The sequence below is a fragment of the Lichenostomus cassidix genome, chromosome 3 (assembly GCF_008360975.1).
Source record: "Lichenostomus cassidix isolate B80296 chromosome 3, HeHo_3.0, whole genome shotgun sequence".
Classification (NCBI taxonomy): Eukaryota; Metazoa; Chordata; class Aves; order Passeriformes; family Meliphagidae; genus Lichenostomus; species Lichenostomus cassidix.
Window position 1 is genome coordinate 83,539,117 of NC_139483.1, and position 17,218 is coordinate 83,556,334.

A 17,218-nucleotide genomic window follows, 5' to 3' on the forward strand; every position below is an offset into this window, starting at 1 on the left:
TATTACTGTGGCAAATTAACCTAATTACCTAAACTAAAAAATTAAAAATATGGGAGGAACAAATAATCTACTTAGGTACTCTGCTTTGTCAATGAACATTTTCAATAAATATTAAATGCATATTTCTGTTTCATCGCTCTCTAAATAAGAAATGCAATGAAGCTAAAAGTAATAAAAATATGAAGTTCTATAAAAATATGATTCCTTTCGACACCCTTTTCCAACATCATTACTATTACTTCTTGATCAGCAGTTTCTGTCCCATTTTGCTCCCCTTGCCAGTATGTAACCTACTAGATTTTAAGGTTACTTCATAGTTAGTTACGTTAGAAAAGCTGCAAAGTTATTTTCAAGCTCATTAGCACAGAAAATATTTCTAGCCATTAATATTGCATTTGTTTCATTGGTGGAGATTTTCTCCTTAAAGTACTGTTCAACATCTTTACAGCTATACAGTTTTCACCAACATTCTAACCTTTAGTCTGAAAAAAATGCGTTAGTCGACCTAACATTTACCAATAACTCATCTGTACAATAGCGGACGCACAAAGCAATATTCAGCAGCTATCTGAAACAGAAATAATCTTCCACTTTAATTTTATTTGCAATATTACTTCGTTCCCCCCACTCTGTCACCATAACAAGTACCATTTCCTGGAATTTCCTATCCTTCTGTCTGAGATTTCAATCAATTCTAGAATTTGTTTTGCCTTTATTTCTGTTTAAGATGCTTCATGGCACACAGGAGGGCTTTTGTGCAAATTCAGAAGACAATTGTTTGATGCTTAAGGTCTGCCATGATTCACAAATAGACAGGGACTTCTCTAAAGTCACCTACACTTAGGCATAAATTAAGTAAGGTTGGCACCAGTGGGATGAGTTAGAACAAGAAGCTTGCACACACACAATTACTCTAAAAAGCACTACTTAAATGACCCCTCACTATCATGCTGCTTCTTGAGACAATCTTGTTATCTGTTCAGTCCCATGCACTCTGCACTTTGGTCCACTTAAAGTAGGTATAATGAAAAGCAGAGCCTTACTTCAGTGCTCTGTAGCAGAGATCACACCGTATTTCTTGGGTCTGGAGGAGAGAGCCTCAAGAGGTCTCTTACAGCCTATTTAATTCTGGCATAAACAAGGTATTGAAACTTTTGGAAAAGAACAAAAAGGAACTCACGCCAGAGTCACTAGAAAATTTTATTTCCAATCATAAAGAGAAATGTGTTGTTGAATTTCTTTTCAGCAGTTTTGCCCCAATAGGACTCATACATGACTAAGCTTTATGTAGAGAGTGGCCTTTCGAGATGTTAATGCTAAGTACTGCACTCAGTGAGCACAGAAGTTTGCAACAGGAAAAAAAACCTGCGTAACAAGGCAGTGACATTTCTTAAACTTACTGTTTAATTTAGTGTTTTGTTTTATCTAAAAAATACCACCTTTTGTAGAGATGCAAGATAGCATGACAAATGCTTGGGTGTCTTGCTACACTAAGATTCCTCTCAGTTTCTATTACTATTCTGCTTGACTCCCACAGCAATTATTTTTAAGTATTGGCATCAGTACCACATAATCTATTCCTTGTTGTGCCCTTTGGAATACAACTGCATACAATTTAGGAGACTAAGCAGCATTAAGTAAACTAAAAATAGCATTAAAAATCCGATATGAAAAAGGGAAGTAGAAGGGAGCAGGTACACAATTTTGTGCATTTATTTTCAAGTGGAGCCTTCAAGGTTACTGGGGCTACTATTTTTTTATGACATTCAAGATTGTCTCAGGAATGTATGTGGTTTTAGGGAAAGAAGTACATGGTTATAGCAATTCCTAGATATATTTACTTCAGGTCGTGTATTAACAGCTTCTCGTTCAAAATCATTTTTATGCTGCTAGTACATTCTTCTGAAACACTGTCCTTGCAAACAGCAGAGCATCAAGACATCTTTGATATGCAGGCCTTTCATGGCCATTTTTCACAGTTGTCACTAATGGCCACTACATTACCCTTCAGGGTTGTTCTCGTGTTGGAGAGCTACTATGAACAAGCAATGTCTGCTGCCTTAAATTATTTGGAGATTATTGAAAACAGTTTGTTTGCAAATATCACTGAAAGAAACTGCAGCCAGGACAAGCTTCCACAGAGTTGATTCTTTTGCATCCTCCATGCGATCGGCTTATTTTCTAGCACGACTTGGAATTTTTTACCTAAAAAAACTTGAGTCCTTGTTATGAAAAGAGCCACAATAACTAATTTAAGTTACCCCTTGTTCAGCAGGTTTTAGATATTTTTGCCAAATTAAGAAGACAAATAAAGAATTGATCTTGCAACCTCTTACAAATATTTTCACCTAAAAAGCACATCTTAACAGTAGAGGAGCAGGGACACAGATCCACTACTCAGATCCAGTATGGGCACTATAAATTCTTGCAAACCTGTAGATGACAGGTAACTGGGATACAATATTCTTCTATCATTTTATTTTCCAATGCCGTCCTTTTATCCTTCCACTCAAGTATACTCTTCTGTCACTCATATCTTCAAGGACAAGAAGGAAGACTCAGGGAACAAATTGGTTGTTCAGTCTCACCTCAGTACCTAAAAAGGTGATGGAACAACTAACCTGGAAACCACTTCCACACACACAAAGGACAAGAATGCTAATGAGAGAAATCAGCATGACTTCTTCATCAAGAGAAGTCATGTTTGACCAAACCAACAACTTTTAACAGTGTCATGACTGGCTTGGCAGACAAGGGTGAAGCATTGCACAGCATCTTCCTTTATTTCAATAAGGTTTTTTGATGCTGTCATTTAATTCTTTGTTTAGTATCCAGTGATGACTGACTCCCAATTTTATACACAAATCAAGATATGTCTTAATCCTGTCTGCTGTACATCTACAAAACAATAATGTGACAATATGGTACTAATACCACATCTGTAAGTGATCCTTACATAATAGGATTAATCATCTTTCAGTATCTAAAGAGCAAATATTTAAAAGTATTTATGAACTCCTCATAACTTTACCTCTACCAAAATGAACAACTGAGAAATTATGGCTACACATAACAAGCAGCACCTCTTTCCTATTTAATTAAAATGGAAATGCAGAAATGAATATTCAGACCTTTACTGAATTTCCCATACATTGTCACTGTAAATCAATTGGCCTGAAATTACTGGGATAGAAATTTATATGCTGGTAATCTCCATATACCTCCACATTGCACCTTGGTCAACTTTTATGTTTTGTGCTAAAAAACCATCACAAATAAAATTCAAAGGCAGGCAACAGAGGAGAAGACCAGGTCACCTCTAACTTACTTGATTTTAAAGCAACCAAGTGCACAAACGTACTTTAATCTCACACTGAGATGGATGTAGCCTTCATTAGTAGAAGCTGCACGAGCCAGTCTTCCTGTAATTCCTAGACATACTGTCTATTATTTCATTCATCTTACTCATTTCTCTACCATTAGAAAATGGCAGGGTTAATAACTTATCAATCTTGTTCATTTATCCACAATATCAGCTCTAAGATTTTAAGGTAATTTCCAGTCTATCACATTTTGATGGAAAAACCACAGAAAATTTGTACCAAAGTTTTGAGGTTTATTCTACTACAATTCTGACTACATCCTTACAGATGAAAAGAAGGCCATTGTCAAAAACTTCCCGATTTACAGAGAATGAGAAAGTTTGCTATTCCATCACAGAAGAGTATCTTTTAACACAGCAACCTGCATTTAATGTTGCATTACTGTACTACCCTCCTTTATACTTTCTTTACTAATTTTGTGCAACAGTAGAAGTTATCTGAGGTTTAATTTTTAAAAAATGGGTAAGAACACCAGGTTAGGCCAGTCAAAAAAGAAAAAAGGTCACTAGTTTCTACTAGGTCTCAATTTAAAAAACAAAGTTTCATTTTATAGAAATCAATATTAGCCTTTATTGAGCTCTCACTATGTATTGCCCTCAATATACCACTAGTTACACCATTCTAGTCCAAGCTAATTTATGTGGAATACTTTTCTTGAGTTAAATGAAACCAAATAGATCAGCAAGTAACAGTGTTAACTACTCTATTCACGCATTAAGTTCTAGAGTTGATTTTACAGACTTGTGTCTCTCTCTTATATGTTACTCCAAAGCAAATGATTAGTGAATAAAGCTGTCTCTCTGACAAGAACAAGGGAACTGATAGGTACTTTACACCATATATTTTGCAAACTAATTGTCTGTATGGGTCTTGCTGGGATGGAGTTCACATCCTTCACAGCAGTCAATAAGGTGCTATACTTTGGATTTGTAGCTACAATACTCTTGATAACACACTGGCATTTTGGCTGTTGCTGAGTAGTGATACTTTGATAACTGTATAATTTTAGTTTTGCTAGCTTTGCACAATTATATGGCTTGTTTTGCTAATTTAAGCAACACAACATCTAAGCACCTTGTTAAGTACATTCAATGACTACACACAGAGGCGTACCTACACACTTAAGAGTCAGCAAGACTTCCCTATTGGCATATTTTCTTCAAAACCACCTTCTCTTCCCTTTCTCTGCCATTCTACAGACTTTGTCAAACAGATGCAAGGAGCACATTACTCAAACGAATCAACCTATACACCAAAATTCATCCTGCAAACTACAGTGAATTCCCAAATTCAGTTTTCCCACTGAAGCTCAGTGTACACAAGCCTTGAAGCTCTGAATCTGAGTATTATAGTTTTGCAGTTGACTCATCCAAAGGTAAACTCCAATGCCCTGGAACAGGCAGCAATGCTTTCTCACAGAAATTTGGACCACAAGTCTGCAGGAGATGGGATTGTGAAGAACTTTAAGTAACACCTGAAGCATAAGTCACATACTGTAGGAAGTCCAGCGTGTCAGTGGGATATTTCATCAAATTTACTTCAGCCAGCTATTTTTGGATATAACCATTAAATAAGTGATTCCTTCTGCCTCAGAAAAAAAGAAAAAAAAAAAAGAAAGCATTGCCAAGTCAATCCTCCTTCTTCCTTTGTACAAAGATTATAGTAGAGCACGTGGGATGTTGCCCATAGGGGATATGGTTATATTGGCAAGGCAAAAAGGAGGGTAAGTACCACCATGACTGACTGTCACACACCTATTAAATTCACATACATAACAGGATGCTATCAGGTCTATAGCTGCTGTCACCGATGCTACCATTCTGCAAAACAAGCTTGCTGTCCTTTACCAACTTTTAGCACTGTGCCCAAACACATCTGGCTAAAATACTCAGGAAAAGACAGGAGGGAAGTGGAAAGTTTTACACCAGCTTAGTTGGTTGACAGAACAGCAACATAATGAGGTCTTCTGGTAAGTGTTGCACTTTGAATGATAATAAGAATATTCACATCTAGCATCAAATACATTGCTGTGCAGTCAAATCCATTGTCTTTTTCAATTACTATTGTAGTAAAATAGGAAAATAATCCACATTTGTTAAATGAGTAAGGACACTGGTATCCTTTCAGAACACTGTTTAATACAATCATACATTCCAGAGCCTATGGTCAATCCAAATTTATGGGCTACTCTTCTGCACATCCCTGTTCCCCAGAATACTCTCCACTGACAGGTAGCTGAGGGCATTTTGCAGTGCAATTGACAGTCATGAAACAAACTTTCTGGTAAGGCCTGGTTCAACAGTGCCAGCACACAGTGAAAATACTGTGGTTGTTTTTCTTTATAAAATGGAGATTCAAGTTACCATTTTCTGCTTCTGCTATCGTCATATGATGAGTTATCGTCATATGTTCAGATTTTAAGTGTTTAACAGTTCCAAAAGACATGACACCCAGTAGAAATGTAAGCCACCCCAAATACTTTAAAAACAAGCAGAATTTTGCCAAATCACAGAATCACGGAATGAACTAGTTTGGAAAAGACCTTTGAGATCATGAAGTCCAACCTATGACCTACCACCTCCTCATCAACTAAACCATGGCACTGAGTGCACTACTACAGGATTATAATGTAAATAATTTAGCAGATTTCAACACCAGCATTTAGGATTATCATTGACCTTATTCTCATTTACATTGTGTGAGAGCATTTAAAGTCGTAGCATATATAGTGCAGAACACAAGCCATTTGACTAACAGCTCTGAAATAGAAAAACATTACAGTCAAAATAGTTGTAAGTTACTGATCTAAAAATCTCTCCTACTCTGAAGCAAGGTATCAGTCACTGTCAAAAATCAGATTCATCAGCTGTCCAGTCCACTTATCTGCTCCTATTTTCCTTCATATTTTAATATTAAATACAAAAAATGCTTCTTGGCGCATTTTCCTAAATTTTTCACTTTAATGAAAAATTCATATGAATCTAGAACTGTTTAAAACGCATCTGATTACTGATGCATTTGTAACTTATATTCCCTACCTTAACTACAAGAAGCCTTATGAAAGCTGAAGATCCATCAAATAATTTTGGGAAAAGCACTTCTAACTTACTTAAAAGCAATTTCCAGTTTACTCACTAGAGCTCATACATGCCTCTATGGTTACTGAACAAAAGCTTTCCTTTGCTCTTATTACACAGGAATTGTATGCCTTGTGCATAATGCAATTGGATTCCGTCCCTCTTTATTACCTGCTTGCAATAAAACTTGCAAGACAGCATAAACATTTGAGAATTGCCATATGAGGAAATAATGTTAGTAATTTACTATAAGCTTGCAATAGGCATGTGGATATGATTTTTCCTGACACTTATGCTATACGAAGTTTAGTCTATATCCATTTACAGCATTACTCATGTAGGCATCCTAGAATTTTTAAAGAATGTATTTATAGCTTTCATACCTAATATGCAAATAGGTAAAAACTGATCTTTTCATATTTAATTTAAATGGTATTAAAGATGAAATGTGCTATTCTGTTTACCCTCCTATAAGATACCAGCATATTTTTTTCAGACTTGCAACTAAAGATGAAGAAACTTAGAAATCAGCCTAACTCTGCAGAACTCAGGATACTTTTAGCAAGTGATGAACTCCTATTTTGCATAACTAGCAAAAAAGCCAGAAAATCGATGTACTATATTGAAACACAACTTCAACTGTGGTGATGTCATTATGAAGTTGTATAGATCACAGCGACTCAGTAATCAAACACTGATGCATTTCTAAAAAAGAGAAAAACCTGCATGTCAACAACAACAAAAAGCCACCATTCTTATTTATCAAACTAGAATTACCTTCAACCAAAGAAAGAGCCAAGCCAAGGTGAAAATGTAAATTTATTGTTTAAGAGCCTATTGTGATTATTTCAGTGACTCACAGACACTGACCTACTCACACTCACCCGGGTAAGACTATTTAAGGCATTCACACTAAGCAAACCAACAAAACTAAATCGCCTCCTGTTGCTGCTAAATACGATTCTGTACCCACTAAGGTCCTTCAGTCAAAACACATATCCAAATGAAAACTTTTTAAAGTGGTCCTTGATCTAAATCTTCACTTTAAAAAACTGGGTATATGGATTTTGTTAGATTTTCACAGTTAGAGCAAGGTACTTGAGCAAGATTATGTAAAATGCATTATATCTTTCTTCATTTGAATTTAAAACTTCATGGCAGAACTAACAGACCCTGCACCATAATCTTATTCCATTAATGTGACTTTATCTGGGTTGAGGCTAATACACTAATCATTTCCTTGAAAATGGATTAAGACTATTCCTTTGTTCTTACTTATTGACCAAGCAATAATAACATTGTATTTTAACTAAATTTAAAATGTTAGCTCAGATCTCATTTACTTTAGTCAATGTATTCCAAGAAGGCTTTAAAACCTTTCATATCTTATACTTAGTTGAATTAGTTTAACTCCTTTCTAATGATCAGACAATCTCAAAGGCCCTTTTACCTTGCTCAAAATGATGTATGAACCATGTAGAAGTATAATTTCCTAAAATAAAGTTGGGTTTCTTTTTATACTTACTGCTGAGACTACCGCAAACTATCAGAGATAAATCCTTATTCTGATATTCATGCATTAAATCTATATAATAACAACCACATTTGAAATACTAGTTCTATGCATTCAGATTCAAATATATTAGGTTGTTAAAGCTGAGAAGTTCAGAATAGGGTCTGAAAAAAAGAGGAAAAGCTCTTTTCCCTAAGTTTGATACTCGAAAAAAGAACTGGATGATTGCAAGATGATTGCTAGGTAATGCTCACAACAAGTAGTAGCAACTTCAAGCTGAGCTAGGGATGACAAGACTGCAGAACAGGAGAGGCACATAGTCTAAGTGCAGAGGTATTCAAGTTTTCCAGAGATTTTGGGGGCAAAGACTTGAGTGGAGTTTGCTGCAGCTCTAAGTCTTCAAAATTACTGCATTTGAGCCCAGAAGCAAGGACGTTTTTACAAGGACACAAAAGGCAGAGGAAAAGCTGTTTATCAGCCCTTTTCCTATTTTGTATTATCTTGTCATGAAACCTGATTTAGATAAAATGTAAGAATTCTGCTTTTAAAACCAATAAAATCTTTTAAAAGAAATCACTATGAAGCAAAAAAATCTAGACAGATCCATCTTAAAGCTAATCCAGTGTCCTGTTACAAGATCTGTAAATCGGATTAGGGTCAAAGTGTTTTAATGCATCTCAGTTTGTAAGCTGTGAAATGCAATAAACATGGTTTGTATTTTTGTTAGCTATTTTAAATACACATTCAATTTTTGAATCACATATTATGTTTATGTGAACACAGCTTACATATTTCTCCTCAATTTCTATTGCGCTCATTAGCTTCAGCAAGATTACAATAATGCAGCTTTATTAGTTCCAGTTCCTCATTAAACTATTTTCTTTTATAACTTTCCTTCCAAAAACCTTTCAAGCAATACATAATACAACATCAGTATACCCAATCAGAACTAAAGGGCATTAATGTGTAATTACTTCTTCATATATTTCCAGACAAGAATGAACTATTTCAGGCATGGCAACTGACTGAGCTTATAGTAAAGAAACAATCACAGAAATACTTTCCATCCCTATTCAAGAAGGTATGCTTTTCAGTCTTTTCCTTAACTATAACAAAAGTGCTTTTTTTTCCTGAAAAATGCTTTTTACATGAAACGTCTTTCAATATCAAGACCCTACACCCTTAGCCAGTTATCAGCTCATACCTTAGATCTTTCCAGGTGCTTGTATCTTACTCACTTGTTAGTCCAGCATGAAATGTGCTACCTGTTAACACACGTGAGTGTGATCACAGTAATTCTGTCTCCAGCAGCAGCTGTTAGACATGCTGCCTTTGCAAATAGCTGGCTTCTAGATGCTGGTCTCTGCAGGTTCTGACCCTCAGAGACCTGCAGCCTCTTTCCAGGGGCCAGCACCAGCCTCTTATCCAACTTGTCTGGTATCTGAACTTGAAGTTTGCAAGTGTTCACACACAGATACAGAAGAGACAATGCACTCAGCTCAACAGTTGCAAATAGCATTTGGAAAGAATACAGAAGAGCCTGCAGAGATCAAGTGAAGGCTCAGACAATCCCCCTGCCCAGCAACCTGCCCGACAACCAGCATGTATGTGGCTGACCCTTTTTCTCCACTTCCCCTGTACTTCCTCATGCCTGGCACACCCCAATCCACCTTGTTTTCTCTATTCCCCTGTTTTGGTCTCTGTCACCTAACCATCCCATAATAAGTTGCACACAGTATTCTCTGTCTCATCTCCAAATTCTTTTCTCTCTGCATCCCACAACAAGTCCTATAGCCTATTATGCAATCATCCCCTAATTGCCTGGGATTCCTGGAGAGAACCTCTTTCCTTGACCCACCACTACTTTCCTTTGATGGACTAGAAGAAGATCCCTGGCTCTGTTTTTACTGATGAGATTACTCCACTTTGCCTCCCTGTTGTTGTTCGTCTGATTCTTACAAGTCTTTATGCTTTAGTCAGTTTTGCAGCATCTACCTGAATTGTGTTTCATATAAACAACCTCTGAGTTAGGACATTTTTCTCAGAGTGTTGGATTCATACATCGTACTGGCATCGTTTCTATCATTACCACAAACAGTATAATACAAACACTTCATGAAGTCTAAGCAAACTATGTCTCTAGAGATGCATTTGAAAAAGCCTCTCAATTAGCTCCACGGAAATTCAGTCCTTTCACAGGGACAGTTAATCAGACTGAAACAGCCTTACAAGTTAATTTTTCTTACTTCTGTATCAGCTTGTTGCTTTCTTTAACTACTGGAGAAGTTAGGAGAGAGCTGATGAGTACTTTATCATCCTCACATACAAATACATAATTCTGTTTCACAAATGCAGAACTTAGTGAGAGGGAGACATGTTCAATAAATACTTATGCATCATTAGCTATATTAGTTTCTTCTGCCAGTCAAGGTATTTTTTGCTCAATTTTGTTCTCATTTCAAAGTTAATCACTTTGAAACAATTACTTTAAAAGCGAAGTAATTTTAAGCTATCATATGCAACACCAAAATGGATTTCTTTTTACTTGGGCAAACTCCATTTTCTTTGTCTTCATCCTCCATACCATCAAAATCTTTAACATCAACTATTAAGAAGCACTGCAGCCTCCATCTCAACTGGAAGTGAGTCAAGCTTCTTTCTGGTTCTAATCCTCCAGTTTAAATAATGTGAACCTATATGAAATTCCTATGTTTTCTGAAATGGAATATTTAAATCATCCTTACAAAACATAAGGATTGCTAGAGCTTTTTATATTCACAGCTTCAAAGATTCCGAACTTTTAAAACTGGCTTTTCAAAGTGATACAACAAGGTCTCTGATTTGTTTGTTCAGTCAACCATTTCAACATTAATGCTAACATTCAACACAACCTGTTTTATTTACACCACTAAAATAATCCACGTTTAAACTAAGGAAAAAGATCTAATGATATGTACTTACAGGGTAAACTGAGGGTTAAGTAGATAAGACAAAAAATCTGTATGTTCTCTTGAGCAGAAGGTACCCATGTTAGTACATAGTGTAAAATACACTTTCTGCCTAGCAGAAAAGCCTGAAGTACCTTACTCTGACATGAAGTACAATATTCCCAAGTTGAGATACAATACTTGCTGAGTAGAGAGGCAGGACAGATTTGTTTTGCAACAGTACAGTGGCGTGCCTGGGAAACAACCTCAGAACTGCCCCATCTTCTTCTAGCTGCAGGTACCAATTTTATAAAAGAAAAACTTCAAGTAAAATGTAAACATAAGCTCATCCAGTTGCAATTGTTTTTTCAACAGAGCCAAGAGGCAATTTGTTGCAGATAGGTTAACATTTCTGACTGATACATGTAAGGAATTTAGCATTAAAGAGCTGCCAGTTATTTGAACAACCAAGCAACCAGTAACTTAATTTTGCATCACACTTATCTGACAAAATTATCTAGAGAGACCTGTCCATTTCCTTCAAATTGTGTTGAAAGACGCTGCTTATATCTTTTCTTCCTCCTACCTCTACCAGGGCTATAGTGCTGTTTTCCAACTACTTTTGATTCAATTTTGAGAAGACATAATTATGCAACAGTATGAATGTCAGAGTCATAACTGTTCCATGCAACTGGTCAAGCGCCAAGAGCAACTATCGAAACACAGTAAATTTAACAGTCCAAAGAAATATTCATTTTAGCAAAAAGGCACACAATCAATACTGATGTCAACTACAAATTTGAACTGGAAGACACTCAAAGTTGCATGACACTAGAAGATTGCTGAAATATAGAATTATTATTATTATCACTGTCATTATTTAAAACCATTTAAAGCTTAAGCTAATGTTGGATATTTAATATTGCCAGTGACATCTAAAATAATTTTTTATGAAAAATAAGTCAGTATCTTTACTCTTCAGTGAGATTTCCACATCTGACAGGGTTTCCCACTACTTCATTGCCTTATCTTGATGGTCCATACACTGGACTGAGATTAAGCACGTTCTAGCTTAAGCGTAGTAAAATGAAACTGAACACACAAAGACACTTGATTACTTTGCCCACGCTCCAGTACTTGCATTATTTTAGGAAAACAAAGGAAACCTATTATTCAAAACAAGATAAGATTATTATTTTGAGTGACATTATTTAAATTGAAGTATTTTTCTTTTTATCAACTGCATCTTATTCAATCCTTATCCTACTTTACATTCAGTTCCATGTATCAGAACCACTTAGGTAAAAGAATCATGCATTTTGTTCCTGCACATTTGATTGATTGTACACAATCTCCTAACTAGTACTATAATTTTTGTAAAACTTTTGGATAAGATTGTATATTTGCAGTTTCAATCATGCATGCTCCTGTGGTTTCAAATGTCTCAGCATGTCTTTTCTCTAAAGACATTATCCACCCATGAGTAATGCTGCTTTAATTCATGCTTGTTTAAATATGTCCACTTTATTTTGCTCAATATACAAATAAACATATGTAATGTTGTCTTGATTGTCTCAAAGTCACCAGGAAAAAAGATTAAGCTTATCACAAGCTGAAACTGCCATCTGTTAATAAGTATTATCAACTGAAACCCAAGGTAGTATTATGTTTTGAACCTGCATAGAGTAAAACTGTAACTGAGGATCTATTAAAATTAAGGAAACCTAAAACAGGTCTCTGTTAAAAACAGTTTGGCAAGTTAAACAAAGACGAATTTAACCAAAGCAGCCCTTACTCAAGCTTGTTCTCATTCTTTTTAGATTCTACTTGTATAGAATTTAAAAGAATTGCATTAAAATACTGTTCTGCTCCAGACCAGAGTTGAGAGGATCAGGCTGATACTGAAAACACACACTGGGCTAAAGAAAAAAAAAAGTGATACCCTTCCTGAATGCTGACTCCTTTACCAACATTAAAAAGATTAAATACTTTTTTTTTCCTGACAAAAAGGAGTTTCTTTCATTGCTTCTACCTGCAATATCTATTTCTTAATTTCTTTGTCTACAACTTCAAATACGTAATAAGAGCCACAACAGATGAATTTCATTAAGTAAGACTATTTTTCAAGACAATCCTCAAACAGAAGAAGTCCTTTGTTACCTGCAAAAGGAATGAATAACACAGTTTCAGGAAGAATCTAATTTGATTTGCCTTTCTCTAGATTAGCATTAAAAACAACCAAAGAACCCAAAATAATCTGATCTCTTCTGTAAGACTGAGAAGGTATGATTAGAAATGTAAAACCAGGCTGGGACAGGTCCATAGCCCATAAAATGCAGACTGAGAGAACAAGAAGCCTTAAAACCCTCCAGGCTTTGTGGGGGTAGGAGGCAGGGAAACAGGTTGCCCTATGTCTTATCAAATACTCCTAAATCCTGAGCTTCAATTCTTATCTACTTAGTCTGAATTTGTGAAAACAAGGACTAAGAGTATAAATAAGACTATGTATTCCACCAGAGAGCAAAAGAGCTTTCCTATTTTTCTGCTCCTGTAATAAGCACGATAGCTTATTTATTACAATTTAAAGTAACATTGCATTTTATATAAAAATCAAAAGGAAAAAACATTGAAAAAAGAAATCACTCAAGCAAATAATGCTTAGACGTCTAGGGGAATGTTATTAATGATGGTTCAAGTGACTTAGCAAATGTATCAACAATAGCGTATCAAAACAAAGAAAACATTTAGAATAGTTATCATTTATAATATTTATAATTCTGCATTTAAATTATCATTCAGGTCAGTATTTGTGAATCCACTTATTCCTACAAGTTAAAAGTAAACATTAAACATACCACTTTCACCAAACTGGTTTTTAGGTGGACACAGAAAATTCTGCAGGCTTCCATTTCTTCCATGCATTCTTAAAGTATTACTCAGTTTTAAAGAAGTGTAGAACACTAGAGCACTATTTTCCTCCAACTAATTTGTCCTTGTACAAAATTATGACAATGATAACTTTTAATACTTTGGATAAGTAAATGACATCCCAGAGAACTAAGCAGGACTGATACTTCCTCTTGCCTCAACTGTCCAGGCAGGTTGACTTTTGTGGGAGTTTAAGCTGTCTTTGGGGGGAAGACAAACACACCATCCTAACAAGCTACCTTAAGTTCTTCCCATTTGGTTAAATGAGTATTTGGCACATTGTTTTACCTATATGAAGGGGAAACAATGCTAGTGTGACTTGCCCCCACTTTTATTTGAGGGGTTCTCCAGTACTTTTTAAATATAAATAAGTCTGCATCTCTGTAATATGGGCCATCTGGTGCTGGCTGGTACCAGCTGACTGAGAGGCAGCAGTTCACTGTTACTGCCAACTTTAATTTGCCAATTTAGTCTTCATTTTGGGGAAGAAAAACAGCATTTGATATACCACCACTGAAAAATAACCTCCAACTGACCCATTCCTGTCACTTGAAATAACTTTATACAAAAACAAGAACCAGTTTCAAACTCAACATGAAATAATAAAACAAACTAACTCACAGTGTCATATTGAACTTCAGTTAATCAAGTGTAACTGCTGCAATCCTTCAGAACCATTCATCATCCTGCTATGTTCAGCAGAATGAAAAAAGTTTTAACTTTGAATGTCAATATTAGTTTGCAAATGCACAAGTACTTAGTGGGGAAAAAAAAAGCACTTCGTTCTTTATATCCGAACCATTTAACTTTACTGTCCCAGTACAACACAATCTTGTCATAAAAGGGTTTACTTCAATAACTCAGATGTGGTTTCACAGTAACTATGGTCCTCAACATGCAGTATTTTACAGTGAAAACACAGTATTTTCATGGCAGTACTCAACTCATGTGAAATCTCTAAACTAAACAGCGGAGAAAGCTACACAGCGCTGAACCCAAACATTTCCAAAGCATTTCCAAAGTGTCACGGACTTCGCTGAACTTTCTAATTTTGGATATTAAAAATACTAACCAAGTTTTCCATGGACAGTTTTTGAAATAACTTCTGGCTTAATTCTGGATTGTTAGCACTGCTGCGCACCACATTTTCTTAATTTAAAAAATAGACTACATAAAAGGTTGAACCCAACAAAAATCTGAACATTGAGGCATATCAGTTTTCTCCTTCTTTACTCTGGGAGCACTCCAGAGCCTCATAGCATCATACTTTGTGATGCCTTTATTGTTTGAATTTGTACTGCAGAAGTACATAAATAGGTATGTCTTGAAAAAACTAAACAGCCCTAGCTGCTCTGAAATTCAAGAAGTCATTCATACAGCTCAGTCCAACTTCTCCGTTCTAAACAGTGCTAAGCAAACACCTTTACTAAATGAAGTATTATTCCTTATACTGATTGATTGCTTGTGAACACTATTCCTCAGTTCTCTCTCTGCAGCTCTGTTTATCCTTGGGGCACACAATCTCCCCAGTTCACACACAGGCTGTGTCCCAGCCATGTCCCTGATTGCTCAGCCCAAATCATCTAAATGCACCCCATCTCCTACCTTTGTGTGCTTCCTTTCAGTGGAAAACAGTTTCAAGGTGGATGGGGTGCACACAGAGCCTGCTCCAGCCTGCTGCATGAAGAAGTAGCATGGAGCTTACCTAGTGCTCCTCTGTGCTGTAAGAAGAAAATTTACCTAAACTATCTACATGTTAAATTTTATTTCAGAAAACTACTATGATGCTTTGAGAACTCTCTCATGCACAAATAGAATACTTAGGCTCTGTATTCTTTTTTAAAATCAGCAAATAATTCCAAAATGAACACATTCAATTACTCAAGGATGAACAAAAATTGTACTGAGTAAACATGCTAGAAATAAAAAAGGAGTTCAGTGGTTTACTCTGTTCCTGAACAGAGAACTTGTTCAGTCAGCTCAAGCAGAAAAGAAAGGGAAAACAAAAAAAAAAAGAAAATAATGAAATCATAGCTGATTTGGAAAATTTCACTACCTTCAGCTATGCAAAAGAGTAATTAGTCAGAAGAAAGCTCCTCAGCAGCTGATGAAAGGGCAGGCAGGATGATGAAGTTTAAAAAATGGCTAGCAAAAGTCTAGCTATTTTTTCCTGCCTGTTAATTAAAGATTCTCCTGTGTAAATAGCAACAAAACATGTAAGCTTGGTCATCAAACTACAGACTTTCTTCCCCTTCCCACTAATAAAATGCACTCCTGCATCATGAGATTTACTTTTTTAGTCAATTTAACATCTCTTAATCTACTGGTCTTAATGTACAGAACATGTAAAATTTGCTTTCATTACATGACAGTGTGCCTTATGCTATTATCCTGCTGTTTGCCCATAGGAAACATTAAGAAGCACACAATTAGCTCATTTTGATTATTTATTCCTGCAATTCAACACATTTTAATATTGCTAAAATTTGCACTTCTGTTGCTTGCAAACAAGCTGGGCTTTGAGTGAACATGTCCACTTCACATAGCCTGGCGCTAATTTTCATGTCACGAAAAAGTACATAATAATTGTTACAGCAGTTTTTTGCAATTTTTTCCCGTTTCTCCAAAGTAACTGTAAGGATAAGGTTATTTTAAGGAGAAGCACTAAGGAAACTTGAGATCTGCAATTGTGGAGATAGCACAGGGGGAGAGGGAGGAAAGACCCTGGGTAACTTATGCAGGTTTCTTAACTTTCTTCAATTAGACTGAAAAAAACCATTACAGCTGCCAGTAGCTTGGCAATGTCACTTATTTTATTAAGAGTTCTACAGATCTGATGTGGAAGATCTTGTTGCTGGCTGCTTCCAATAAAATGCTAATCACTGGACTAGACTCAATTGGTAGCTGACATAGTAAGATCTTGTACTACAAATTATCCAGTAATTTCATCAGAGAAAGTGAACAGCCCAGAAAAATAAAGGGAAACAAATATCCTTGCTACTCACTATTCTGCAGTAGATCTCTCTGATCTTGAGGAAATCTTACACTACATCTGAACTCTTCAATGCAAACACTCATATAAAAATGTTTTCCCTGACACCCACTTTAAACACATGACGATTCTTTACTGAAAAAAAATTTCAGTAAGAAAACTCACTATTATTAAATCAGTTAAAAGATAATTTTTTGTTTTTACTTATCAAAACATGATAATCAACAAAGTGTCTTTTATGCCATAATTATGTGACACACTAATGCAATATTGTGATCATAAGTTTACTAAACACTAAAAGCTTTCAGTAATATTTCAAAATGCAACAGAAATCATGCTAGACGTTTAGATTACTGAAGGCTAAGAATCAGTTAGTGAAAAGATCTAGTTAGTGACAA

At 35.7% G+C, this 17,218-nt stretch overlaps 1 protein-coding gene and 1 long non-coding RNA gene across 3 annotated transcripts in view; one reads left to right on the forward strand and one right to left on the reverse strand.

Moving 5' to 3' along the window:
• Positions 1 to 17,218, reverse strand: part of SMAP1 (small ArfGAP 1) — an 87,762-nt gene that overhangs the window by 22,176 nt on the left and 48,368 nt on the right. The window lies entirely within an intron of this gene.
• LOC146440134 (uncharacterized) overlaps positions 1 to 17,218 on the forward strand; it is a 29,999-nt gene that overhangs the window by 973 nt on the left and 11,808 nt on the right. Inside the window, exon 2 of the long non-coding RNA XR_014851046.1 lies at positions 8,966 to 9,054. This is a non-coding gene — a long non-coding RNA (uncharacterized LOC146440134). The remainder of the gene's footprint in view (positions 1 to 8,965; positions 9,055 to 17,218) is intronic.